Here is an 11002-nt window from a genome sequence, read left to right as displayed (position 1 = left end):
TTACAGATGGATATGAGGCAGATCCTCTACACAGCAAAATATTTTAACCTAATTTTAAGCGTGAGTTGTTTTCAAAATTTTAAGATAGGGTAAGGGTGGTAAAATGAACACCTTCAGGATGTCATCTTGTTTCTGATAGAAAAACGAGGAATTTCTATAGTTCTATCGCACGACATCGAAGATAGGTATGTTATCTACAGAAGCAACACAAATTCAGACTAAAATAGCTAAATGTTCACATATTTTTATCGCTAGCAAAAGCGATGCAAATGTTAATTTTACATTCACTATGTAGGTAAGATGAACAGCTGTTGGTGGTAAAATGAAGGTCATGTAAAAACGTGAGCAAAATAAATATTTGTACAAATTTGTCATTGCATTTCTGAAAATATAACATTTAAGGATTGTAAGGTATCTGTAACCGGTTGGTTCCAATCTTTAGATTTTTGTGTTTGTATGATATGATGCTTTTGTGAAAATTCACGTTTTTAAATATAAAATTCAGAAGGCTACATAATAGCGAGGATTCGTACCGCTGCAAACAAATTCACTGTCGTTCCTGAAGGGAAATCTCAAATCTCGCACAAAAATGGTGATAGCGCCAAAGCCTATAAAGCATAAAAAGATTCAATTTGCTGGGCGCTGCCATCTTCTAAAATAGAAGATTGGGCAGAATTTATTCAGGCGTCCGTGTGTAAAGACCATAAGATCGGTTGAAGTGCAGTGCAAGTGTTAATCCCCCCCCCCATATTAGGGTGTTGGACAAGGGAGCTGCCTCCGTTCAGGTAACTAGGTTCAGGATTTGCCTTTTGACAACCCTGGCGGTAAACCATAAAATTCCTTTTACTAGGACCTCGTATCCGTTGATTAAGAACGGTCAACACACGGCGGCTCGGAAGTGAAGATGGCTTCCGAGCCTAACAGCAAAGGATTCGTCCTCGTCCGATTCCGGACAATTCCCTCAGGCCTTCGGCCTTAACCGTCAAGGAGGGTCCCTTCTCGGCACGGTCATTCCGGTCTCGTCCTGGGCCGTGCCGATCTCGTCAATGAAGGAAGACGCCTGTTCGCCGGAGCTTCATCAGCTACGCCCGCTGAATGCAGCCAATCCGCCATTCCACCAGCCCCGAGCAGCCTCGCTGTGAGTTTCTGGCCACACGGTAGTGCAGGAGCAGCCGTGTGGGCCAACGCGATGAAGAAGAACCGGTAGCTGCAGCTGTGAGTACTTCAAGAATCCCCAAAGTCTCGCTTACACGCCACAAAATGTACAACCCACACCCACACGCCACACAAGGGCTTAAATAAAAGTTTAAGAATGTGAAATTTCTAGTTTTTCATACTTTGTTCGCGAAGCCCCTCCGATTACCCAGTGACATGCCGACCCTGCGACACAGTTCAGGGGTCTCATGTTACTGAGCTAGTTACCCGGGAGTGGTTGGTAGCCACTAGCTCTTCAGGGGTTCCCAAAGGAGTCTCGGGGGAGTTATAATTGGCGCCCAACGTAAAATTCGTGAAAGGTAATCGGAGGATCGTGTAGAGTATGAAAATCTAAGGATTTTCCAACGGGAGGTAGCAGGGATCCGTGCTTAGCACGAATGTCTGAAACCACACATTTAAAACGAACCCGATTAGAATTTTTAAAAGTTCGAATGGTTTCCATTCACCAAAAAGGGGTCCTGAACGAGAGGACACCAAACAAAATCTTCTTCGTTCAACTTTTTTAATTTGTTCGTGATCGTCTTATTGAAATTTTATTTTAAAATCATAATTTTAATACGTACTATATACAGTCGACTCTCCACAACTCGATGTTCTATAACTCGATATACTCTATAAGTCGATGGATTTTTCGGTCCCTTCAAATTTCCATACATCGTGCTCTCCATAAGTCGATATTTCTATAACTCGATATCTCCACTAGTCGATGTCACATGAGAGGGAAATTTCTCTCCATAACTCGATATCGATTTGAAAATCTTTTTTATTTGGAGAAACGTGGTCTAATTCTTGATTGGAGATTAAAAAAATACTTGCAAGTTGTAATACAAGTGAAAAAACATGAAAATAAAAAAAATATTGTCGGTCAAAATATTGTGATTTTTCAAACATTTCGAAAAAAGTTTTCAAATATCAGTTTGTAGAGTACAATCAACAAAATAATATAACTTTCTTACAGAGGTGATCATTTATGTATTAGAAATACATAAATTTGTTCCTTCGATTTTATGATTTTTTGTTTCGGTACATTCTATAACTCGATAATTCTATAAGTCGATGGTCCCTTGAATATCGAGTTATGGAGAGTCGACTGTACTTACCATGAATACTATACCTGTGATCAAGCTTCAATAGCAACTTACCTGTGATATTTTACCAAATTATTCAAAACAGCACACTTATACTTACCTGTCACAAATTGACAGACAATTGACAAATTTCTTTCATCGTCCTATTTCTCAATTTTGCCCAGACCAGAATGGTCCTGCGGCGCGAACAGAAATGGCAAATAGCTTTATTTTTCCATATATAGGTTTTCTCAATTGTTTTCCGTAATTTCCGAGTAGTTGATTGAAGCAGGAACCCGGGAGCGGAATGCATGGGTTGGTGAGGAGTCATCTCGTCATGTCCTCAGAACTTCGATGCACTAATTCCACCCAATTTAAACCGTGAAAATCACTACCAGTGAACAGGGAAACGATGAGCAGAATAACCCTATAAGGAAAATAAAAAGCATTAGAGAAGGATAGTTGTCAATGAAATTTTCGAGGAAAATTTATTAAAAGACAACTGTTCTCTTGTAGGAGTATGAAACTCCATTGGCTGTGATTGTGGATCAATGAATGATCACAATCAATTGTTCCTAAGAATGGAATCGGGGAGTTAGACCAGCACTCATGATGGTAAGACTGGTAAACAAACCCCCATCAGTCCACCAAAGTTGACCCATACGCCAATTTTGCGATCACTGATTGTGATCGATTACGTTTTAATTTCTTTGTTTTGAAGTGCACTTTAATTACTCACCTGCAGTGCATCTTGTTTATTCAAGATGGCTTGCATGGTAATCCTGGGAATCCGGGGGGTTTTCTGCAGGCAAATCTTCGACGTGAAGATCATTGCACTGGCAGCAAAACAGCCCGACCGTCTTGGAGATCATCCCATCTCCGACACCAATACACCTACAAGAAAAAAGAGATCGAATCATGTTCGATATGTTTGATCGATTTATTACTTACCCTATTCTTTCGATGAAAATTTGGCCGCTTTTCGTCGAAAACATGATCATTGATCAATTCCAACACATATCTGCATGATCATGTAAACATAAACATTGATCATGCCGATATGTCGTGACGATTGATCGTTTCCCGATGAGTGACATTTCGCGATCTGTCACCGATGATCGATCGAGTGACAGTTTGCCCGCCGATGAATCCCGCCTGCGCGAGGGGTACACCGAAGCGAAAGATCGAATGTGATCTGAATGTATAAAATGTAAATAGTAGAAATAGGGTTGTAAAATTGTTTTGCTGTGAATATTGTAAATATGTAGAAATGTTATATTACCCATGTTTCGGGATTATTTTTGTTATTTATTCATGATTGAATGTTTCAAGTAGTGCACGTTTTAAAGATTATTTTATTATTTTTCAATTATTTATTATTTTAATTTGTATGTATAGTATTATTATGATTTCGCGCGTTATCTTGTAAATATTTATTTTGTTTGTTTTATTTGTTGGTATTGTAAGTTACACGTCCACAATACCGTTTGAGCCGAAGATGATTTTGTAAATAGTTAAAAAAATGTAAATCACTTCGTGCTTTTACATTTTTTCATCGGGGTAGTGGATAGTGTAACCGGTTGGTTCCAATCTTTAGATTTTTGTGTTTGTATGATATGATGCTTTTGTGAAAATTCACGTTTTTAAATATAAAATTCAGAAGGCTACATAATAGCGAGGATTCGTACCGCTGCAAATAAATTCACTGTCGTTCCTGAAGGGAAATCTCAAATCTCGCACAAAAATGGTGATAGCGCCAAAGCCTATAAAGCATAAAAAGATTCAATTTGCTGGGCGCTGCCATCTTCTAAAATAGAAGATTGGGCAGAATTTATTCAGGCGTCCGTGTGTAAAGACCATAAGATCGGTTGAAGTGCAGTGCAAGTGTTAATCCCCCCCCCATATTAGGGTGTTGGACAAGGGAGCTGCCTCCGTTCAGGTAACTAGGTTCAGGATTTGCCTTTTGACAACCCTGGCGGTAAACCATAAAATTCCTTTTACTAGGACCTCGTATCCGTTGATTAAGAACGGTCAACACACGGCGGCTCGGAAGTGAAGATGGCTTCCGAGCCTAACAGCAAAGGATTCGTCCTCGTCCGATTCCGGACAATTCCCTCAGGCCTTCGGCCTTAACCGTCAAGGAGGGTCCCTTCTCGGCACGGTCATTCCGGTCTCGTCCTGGGCCGTGCCGATCTCGTCAATGAAGCAAGACGCCTGTTCGCCGGAGCTTCATCAGCTACGCCCGCTGAATGCAGCCAATCCGCCATTCCACCAGCCCCGAGCAGCCTCGCTGTGAGTTTCTGGCCACACGGTAGTGCAGGAGCAGCCGTGTGGGCCAACGCGATGAAGAAGAACCGGTAGCTGCAGCTGTGAGTACTTCAAGAATCCCCAAAGTCTCGCTTACACGCCACAAAATGTACAACCCACACCCACACGCCACACAAGGGCTTAAATAAAAGTTTAAGAATGTGAAATTTCTAGTTTTTCATACTTTGTTCGCGAAGCCCCTCCGATTACCCAGTGACATGCCGACCCTGCGACACAGTTCAGGGGTCTCATGTTACTGAGCTAGTTACCCGGGAGTGGTTGGTAGCCACTAGCTCTTCAGGGGTTCCCAAAGGAGTCTCGGGGGAGTTATTTATCATATTTTACATCATATCATACCCTGAAGAAAGCGGTAGTTCTTGAAGCCAGCCTCCAAGCTAGCGCCACAGTGCTGAATAAAAAAATAGGCTTTGCCCTCATCAAACCCCGCACGGAAGTGACAAATGTCGTATGGAAAAAAATATACTATTGATATTCATTCATCATTGTGTCTAATAAAATGTGGCTAAATTATTTTGCAATTACAGAAAATTGAATAGAGTAATACGCACTTAACACCAGAATGATAGGTAAAATATGGATGTTGCATTCCAAAACTAGTGTGCCTCGTGCCTAAAACGGTATTTTTGTTCAAGCTGTCAAATCAGCACCTTCTTCAGCACCAATTTTTTGGCTTCACTCCAGTTGTTCGTGGATGACAGCCGTTTTAGTCCTGTGTATTTACCTCACTGAAAACCCACCGTTCTAATTTTCAAACGTGGTTTTCAAAAATCTTAGTTTTCGTTGATATTTTCACTTTAGTTGACCTCCGTAATAATACGATCACTTAGATTCAGCCCTGTCGTCGTAAAATTTGAGCTTCTTAGTCGTCCTTTTTTGAGGGGGGCGTTGCTATAGCCCAGAGGGCGCTTCTATTCCCAGGCGTTAATGATGTCGGCTCATAAGAAATATCACAAATATTTTAATATCTAGGGATCAACTGTGATGGAGGTTATGTTGCTATGGGTTTTCGACTTTCAGTTTATATAGATCATAAACGGAAATCCAAAAATCCTTGGCAACATTTTAATATATAAAAATTGCAAATATCACAAATACTTTAATATACAGTCCTAACGAACGAAAACCAAAATGCATTTGCACGTATTTAGTTTGTATTCCATTTTTATTGAAATATGGAACGAAGAGATCAAGTACATGGACTTAAACATTATTTAGTTGAAAAGTTTGCTGATGTAAAAAGTTAATGTTATTTTGTCCTAGTATCAATTGAATCTACCTTAACAATACTTACTGTATATGCTATGTGACTATTTCCTAGAGTCATACTATTACGATGTACCATTCAAATAGAAATCATAATCCATGAAATAAACTTAGTCTTGTAGAACCTATCATTCAATGTAGAAGGAATCATCTAGTGCCAAACTAAAAGCCACATAAAACCGTTGTTGTGTCTCTCTCAATTTTTTTTTTTTAAGATTGTTTGTGTTTCAGGGAATATATGAGAAAAAGATACGAGAAGAAATACATAGAATTTATCAAAAACTGAGCTTTTTTGCCAACTATCAAGCTATGGTCCAGCAATTTGAGTCAACCTAAATGCTTCTCCTCTAGTTTTATAAAATTTAGGCAAAATACGACGCAAACTGTAATTCTAATTATATATGCCGATGGTAACCGTGTTTCAGCGATTATTACTCAACCATAACTCGAAAAATTTTTAACGAAATATTATGTGTATTCTCAGTCATGTCAGACCAGAAAAAAATGTAGACTTGACTAGAATGCGAAGAAAAGTTTAAAAGTTAAACATAAATAAATCAATACCTGAGATTCGATGTTTGGAATGTTTTAGTATGTTTGTACGTAAAGTAATATATGAAGCATACTTAGAGAAATATATGATATTTTGTCTTTTAAAACCATGAATCAAATAATTAAGTTTACTCAGATTTTCTTGAGTTTTCCAAAAGCAGAACATCTAGAAAATTTGAACTATTTTTACATAAAGAAGAAGTGTTCGATTTTCAGCCAAATATATGGCTTAAATTACAAATAAAATATCGCTGTTGAGGTGATAACAATATGGAAAAAAGTCAACAATTTCTCTGGTTTTCAATATAGGGTAAATGATGGCTTCGGCACCCTGAGGGTATTTTCGGCAACACTAACTTATCGTCCTTGTTTAAATGTATCTACGGAACAAGAGTTAACTTCAATGTACTCAACATATTCCTTGAACTAAAATCTTCCATGTAATTCACATCTTTCACAAAAATATTATAAAACATGGGTTTTATCATTAAATGAAATAAATGCTTACGAAATTATCGTCATTCGTGAGCTGCCGAATAAAACAACACAAGAACAGCTTACAAAAACTCACCACTTTAAAAGGTTCAATTCTCCGCTCCAATGCCAATTTTTTCACAAAAGCTACACACCGATCACTTAATGCACTATTGAACTTTTGATTTGTATATAAAGCACTCGAAAATACTTAATTTTTATGCTTTAAATCACAAATTAAAATTAATGCACTTTGATTTCCTCGGCAATCACTTTTTATTACGGGACCAGGTTGCCAGAAAACCATATTCAATTGTGGTGTATTTATTATTCACGATTTAAATTGACAGAAAAAAACGAACAGGACTAATTAATTTATTTGCAATTAGGCAACAAAGCATGCATTGGTAACAATTGAGCCTTTTAATACATTCTTATTTGAAGATTGTAGTGCATAATCTTTAATATGCTGGGAAACATATAAAATATACGTCTCTCAATAGGTTAACTATTTTGGCAACACTCCTGTTGTTCTACAGGCAATCAGAGGATGATGTTTTTGTGTCAAGTCATAAGTGCATTGATTTGCAATGGGCCTATTCTGATTTTCTCATACACTGAGAATAATATGAACGTAAAAAAATGTAAAAATAGCCTGTAGAATTTTCAATTTCGCATTACCTTTTAGCGCATAGACACTAGGGTGCGGCTTATTTTTCAAAATTTCTCAAAACCAAAAAATCGTGTGCTCTTATGAATTTAAATCATATGAGAAGAGAAACCTCAAAGTTTGAGCCAAAAATATTAAGATTTATTTATTTATTTATTCACCGTCTTTGACTACAGGTCACACAGACTGAAAACTTAATATTATGTACTTTACTTAAATTCTATCTCTTATCCTATTAACAATTTAGGGGTGGCGCATGCGTCTTGACGATGAATTTTCAAGTTATAAAAAATGGCCTTCAGTGAAGTCACCATAACTTCGGTTATTTCTTACCAATTTTTAAACCTTTAGCATCATTATTTTCAAAATTACAATTTTTTATAACTTGAAAATTCACCTTCAAGACGCATGCCCCCTCTCTAAATATTTATATTTTTGGCTCAAACTTTGAGGTTTCTCTTTTAATATGATAAGAATTCATAAGAGTACAAGAATTTTTGGTTTTGTTAGCTTTTGAAAAATAAGCCACACCCTAATAAACAGTAGTGTGAGTAGCGAATAGGGGCATGCATGTAACCCATTCAAACGCAACTCTGAAATTCAAGTAATCCGATAATCGTGTTCCAGGGATTTTTCTTGCAGAGCACAATATTATGAATCAATTAACTATGACGTCACGCTGCAACTTCTAGGCTGGATTCGCACTTGCTGCAATACCATAACATGGCAATTTTTACAGCCGAAATGCTGCCATAGTGAGATTGAATATGTACAAAAAATATTCGTCAAATAAATGAAAACGAAATTAGGCAGCGTTCATTTATGACATAACGTTAAAATGTACAATTTTCGACTCTTCCCCCCTCCGCAACGGTCTTTGCACGAAAAAAATAAATTTTGTGTTTGAGCCGCAACGTTTGAGCCTACTCCCTCTCCCTCTAGAGCGTTACGTAATTTGTGGACGGCGCTTTAGTCTGCATAAATTTAGTGGCGTTGTGTATTCAATTTGACTCTCTGCTATTCTATTTATAACTGCAATTCTGTTCTCAGTGTAGTCTGTATTTTTGTGCATTGGCCCTCTCAACGAGTAGAACATAATGAGTGACGTTTAATTTCAGGATTTGTCAACAAATACGAAATGTTACCAATACATAAACTAGTTTTTGCGCAGTTTTGGATTGCCGCAGTGAACATTTTTGTTGCCGACAATAGTAATGGCATTGCCGATAAAAGAACAAGTGCCTCGTGACTTTGGTGAGGAAACATAGAAGATTAAGAGAATAAAATAGTGTTTTGTGTATTATTATTAACAAATAAAGAGTGCTCAAGTGTAGTTAAGGTGCCGGCTGCTAATTGTCGTGCTCTATTGTTGCGTAAAATTGCCCTCTTAAAAGTTCAGCTGCTTAGGCTGCCGACAATACGTAAGTTCCCCTAGTTTGGCAGTTTAATACTGAAAGCTGGTGATATAACCTTAAAAAAAGTGCTAAAAATTCAATTCGAATGAAATACTTACAAAATCTTTGAGTTTTTAATTTAATAAGAGTGTTTGGAATCCGAAGCAAATGTGTCCGGAATCGGAAGCAAATGTTTCTGGAATTTGAATCAGCTCGAAAGCGATGTCCGGATTTCGAAGAAAGACATACACTGAAACAAGCGTTGCAGTAATGAGAACCATGAACAAGTTTTTAAATTCACTATTCCAACCCAGATTGAGCTATGATGGACGCATTTTATTTGTGTTTTGTTCCATCTCAATCCAACTGCATCGCTAGCCGAGCGGTAAGCGTCCGCGCTTGACAATCGCCAGATCCTCGGTTCGATTCTGGCCTGCTGCAAGTTTTTAACCATGATATAGTCATTTTTACTGTCGGAATGGTGCCATGGTAAAATTGAAAATACAAACTGTTCGAAATAAATGCGAATTTAGTCTGCACAAATCAAGTGGCGTTGTGTATTTAATTTAACCCTCTGATATAGTATTTTCAACCGCAACGCTGTTCTCAGTGTACAATGGAACTTTTTTTTATTTTACCGTGATGGATCAATACCCGGACGCTTAAGCGGTGCAGCATGATCTAATTACAATATCAATATATTTGCATTAGATTTGATTAACGCACTACCGTGTCACGAATCGTTTCGACTTGCCTCACTTTCATTCGTTGGTAGCTCAGTCGAGGTGGTGTGATTCATGCTGGTGAACCGGTTACGCTTTTCGTTGCCTTTCCGCTATCATTGCGTCTGGACCGTGCTACCATCAAAATTTTGCAGAAGCAAATCTCGAGTTTTAATGCACCGATGAAGCTGAAAATTTGATGGGTTGTGAACTACATTATAGAATTATAGTGATACATTTTTTGCATCGATATATCGAGTGGTACTTGAGATTTGCTTCTTCAAATGGAAACGATGGTTATGATGACGCCCGTGCGACTTTAATTCCTAAAGATAGATCGTACTTAGTACTGCATTTTCTCCGAAGACAGTACTGTGCTATCTCTTAACCCATGCAAGATAATCAATAACAGCCCCGAATTGAATAAAATTCATAGGCCCTGGAGCTCCTACATCGCGTATTCTAATAACGCCATGTAATCATGTGTATTATAGAAGACCTGACTTAGCGTATTTAAATTTAATGATTTTTTTTATATTTCTGGTTTGGAATAACATTGATCACCTTTGTAAAGAATGTTCGGTAGTGTTTGAATGTCATCACTCAATCAATTAATGGCTTTCTTCTTCTTGACATTACGTCATAACCGGGATTGAGTCTACTCATCAGTTTAATGTTCTGAACACTATTCCACATTAATAAACTGAGAGCTTTCTTTACATAAGTTGCCATTTTTGCATTCATATAACGTATGGCAGGTACTAATATACTATATGGCCAGAGATGCCAAGGAAATATCCATTAGAAAAAGATCCTGGATCGACCGGAAATGGAAACCGGTCACCTTCAGCTTGGCTTTGCAATGTAGCCACAAACGTTACTAGGCTAAGAAAGGCCCCACAACCCCTTAAGGTTATAAAGGCGAATATGAAAGGCTAATTCTTACAAGACAACAACAACAACAACGTCACGAATCCCATGATTCGCCTAAGAAATTTCTGCATGCTCAACTGTTTTTTTTTTTGTTTTTTTTGCTGAATTAAACATGTTGCTAAGAAAATAAACCACAATCTCCTTTCTGTCTATATAATTTCCAGTTAAAACAATACTATTTTTATCGAAAAACATGTGAGACACGAATCTTTGATAGGGACATTCATGATCATGTAAATTAATGTTTTGAAAAGTTGAAAAATTCTCGCGTAAACTCTATTTTTATAAGAACTTTAGTTTTCATAGGCATATTAATAAATAGACGCTGAGAAATTGATCGATTGGTTACCTACTCGCTGATTCTGATCAATTTATCAAATTTTC

At 37.6% G+C, this 11002-nt stretch overlaps 1 protein-coding gene and 1 long non-coding RNA gene across 4 annotated transcripts in view; one reads left to right on the top strand and one right to left on the bottom strand.

Annotated features, from left to right (window-relative positions):
• The window catches only part of LOC5565317 (locomotion-related protein Hikaru genki), a 58142-nt gene that overhangs the window by 25105 nt on the left and 22035 nt on the right, over window positions 1-11002 (top strand). The gene's annotated exons all lie outside the window — the stretch shown is intronic.
• LOC110676936 lies at window positions 2478-3660 on the bottom strand. The gene is made up of 3 exons (XR_002500834.1): window positions 3234-3660; window positions 3022-3176; window positions 2478-2709 (listed from the first exon to the last, which is right to left on the bottom strand). It is a non-coding gene; the product is annotated as an uncharacterized LOC110676936 (long non-coding RNA).

Source organism: Aedes aegypti, chromosome 2 (assembly GCF_002204515.2).
Source record: "Aedes aegypti strain LVP_AGWG chromosome 2, AaegL5.0 Primary Assembly, whole genome shotgun sequence".
Lineage (NCBI taxonomy): Eukaryota > Metazoa > Arthropoda > Insecta > Diptera > Culicidae > Aedes > Aedes aegypti.
This window is presented reverse-complemented; position numbering and strand designations above follow the sequence as displayed.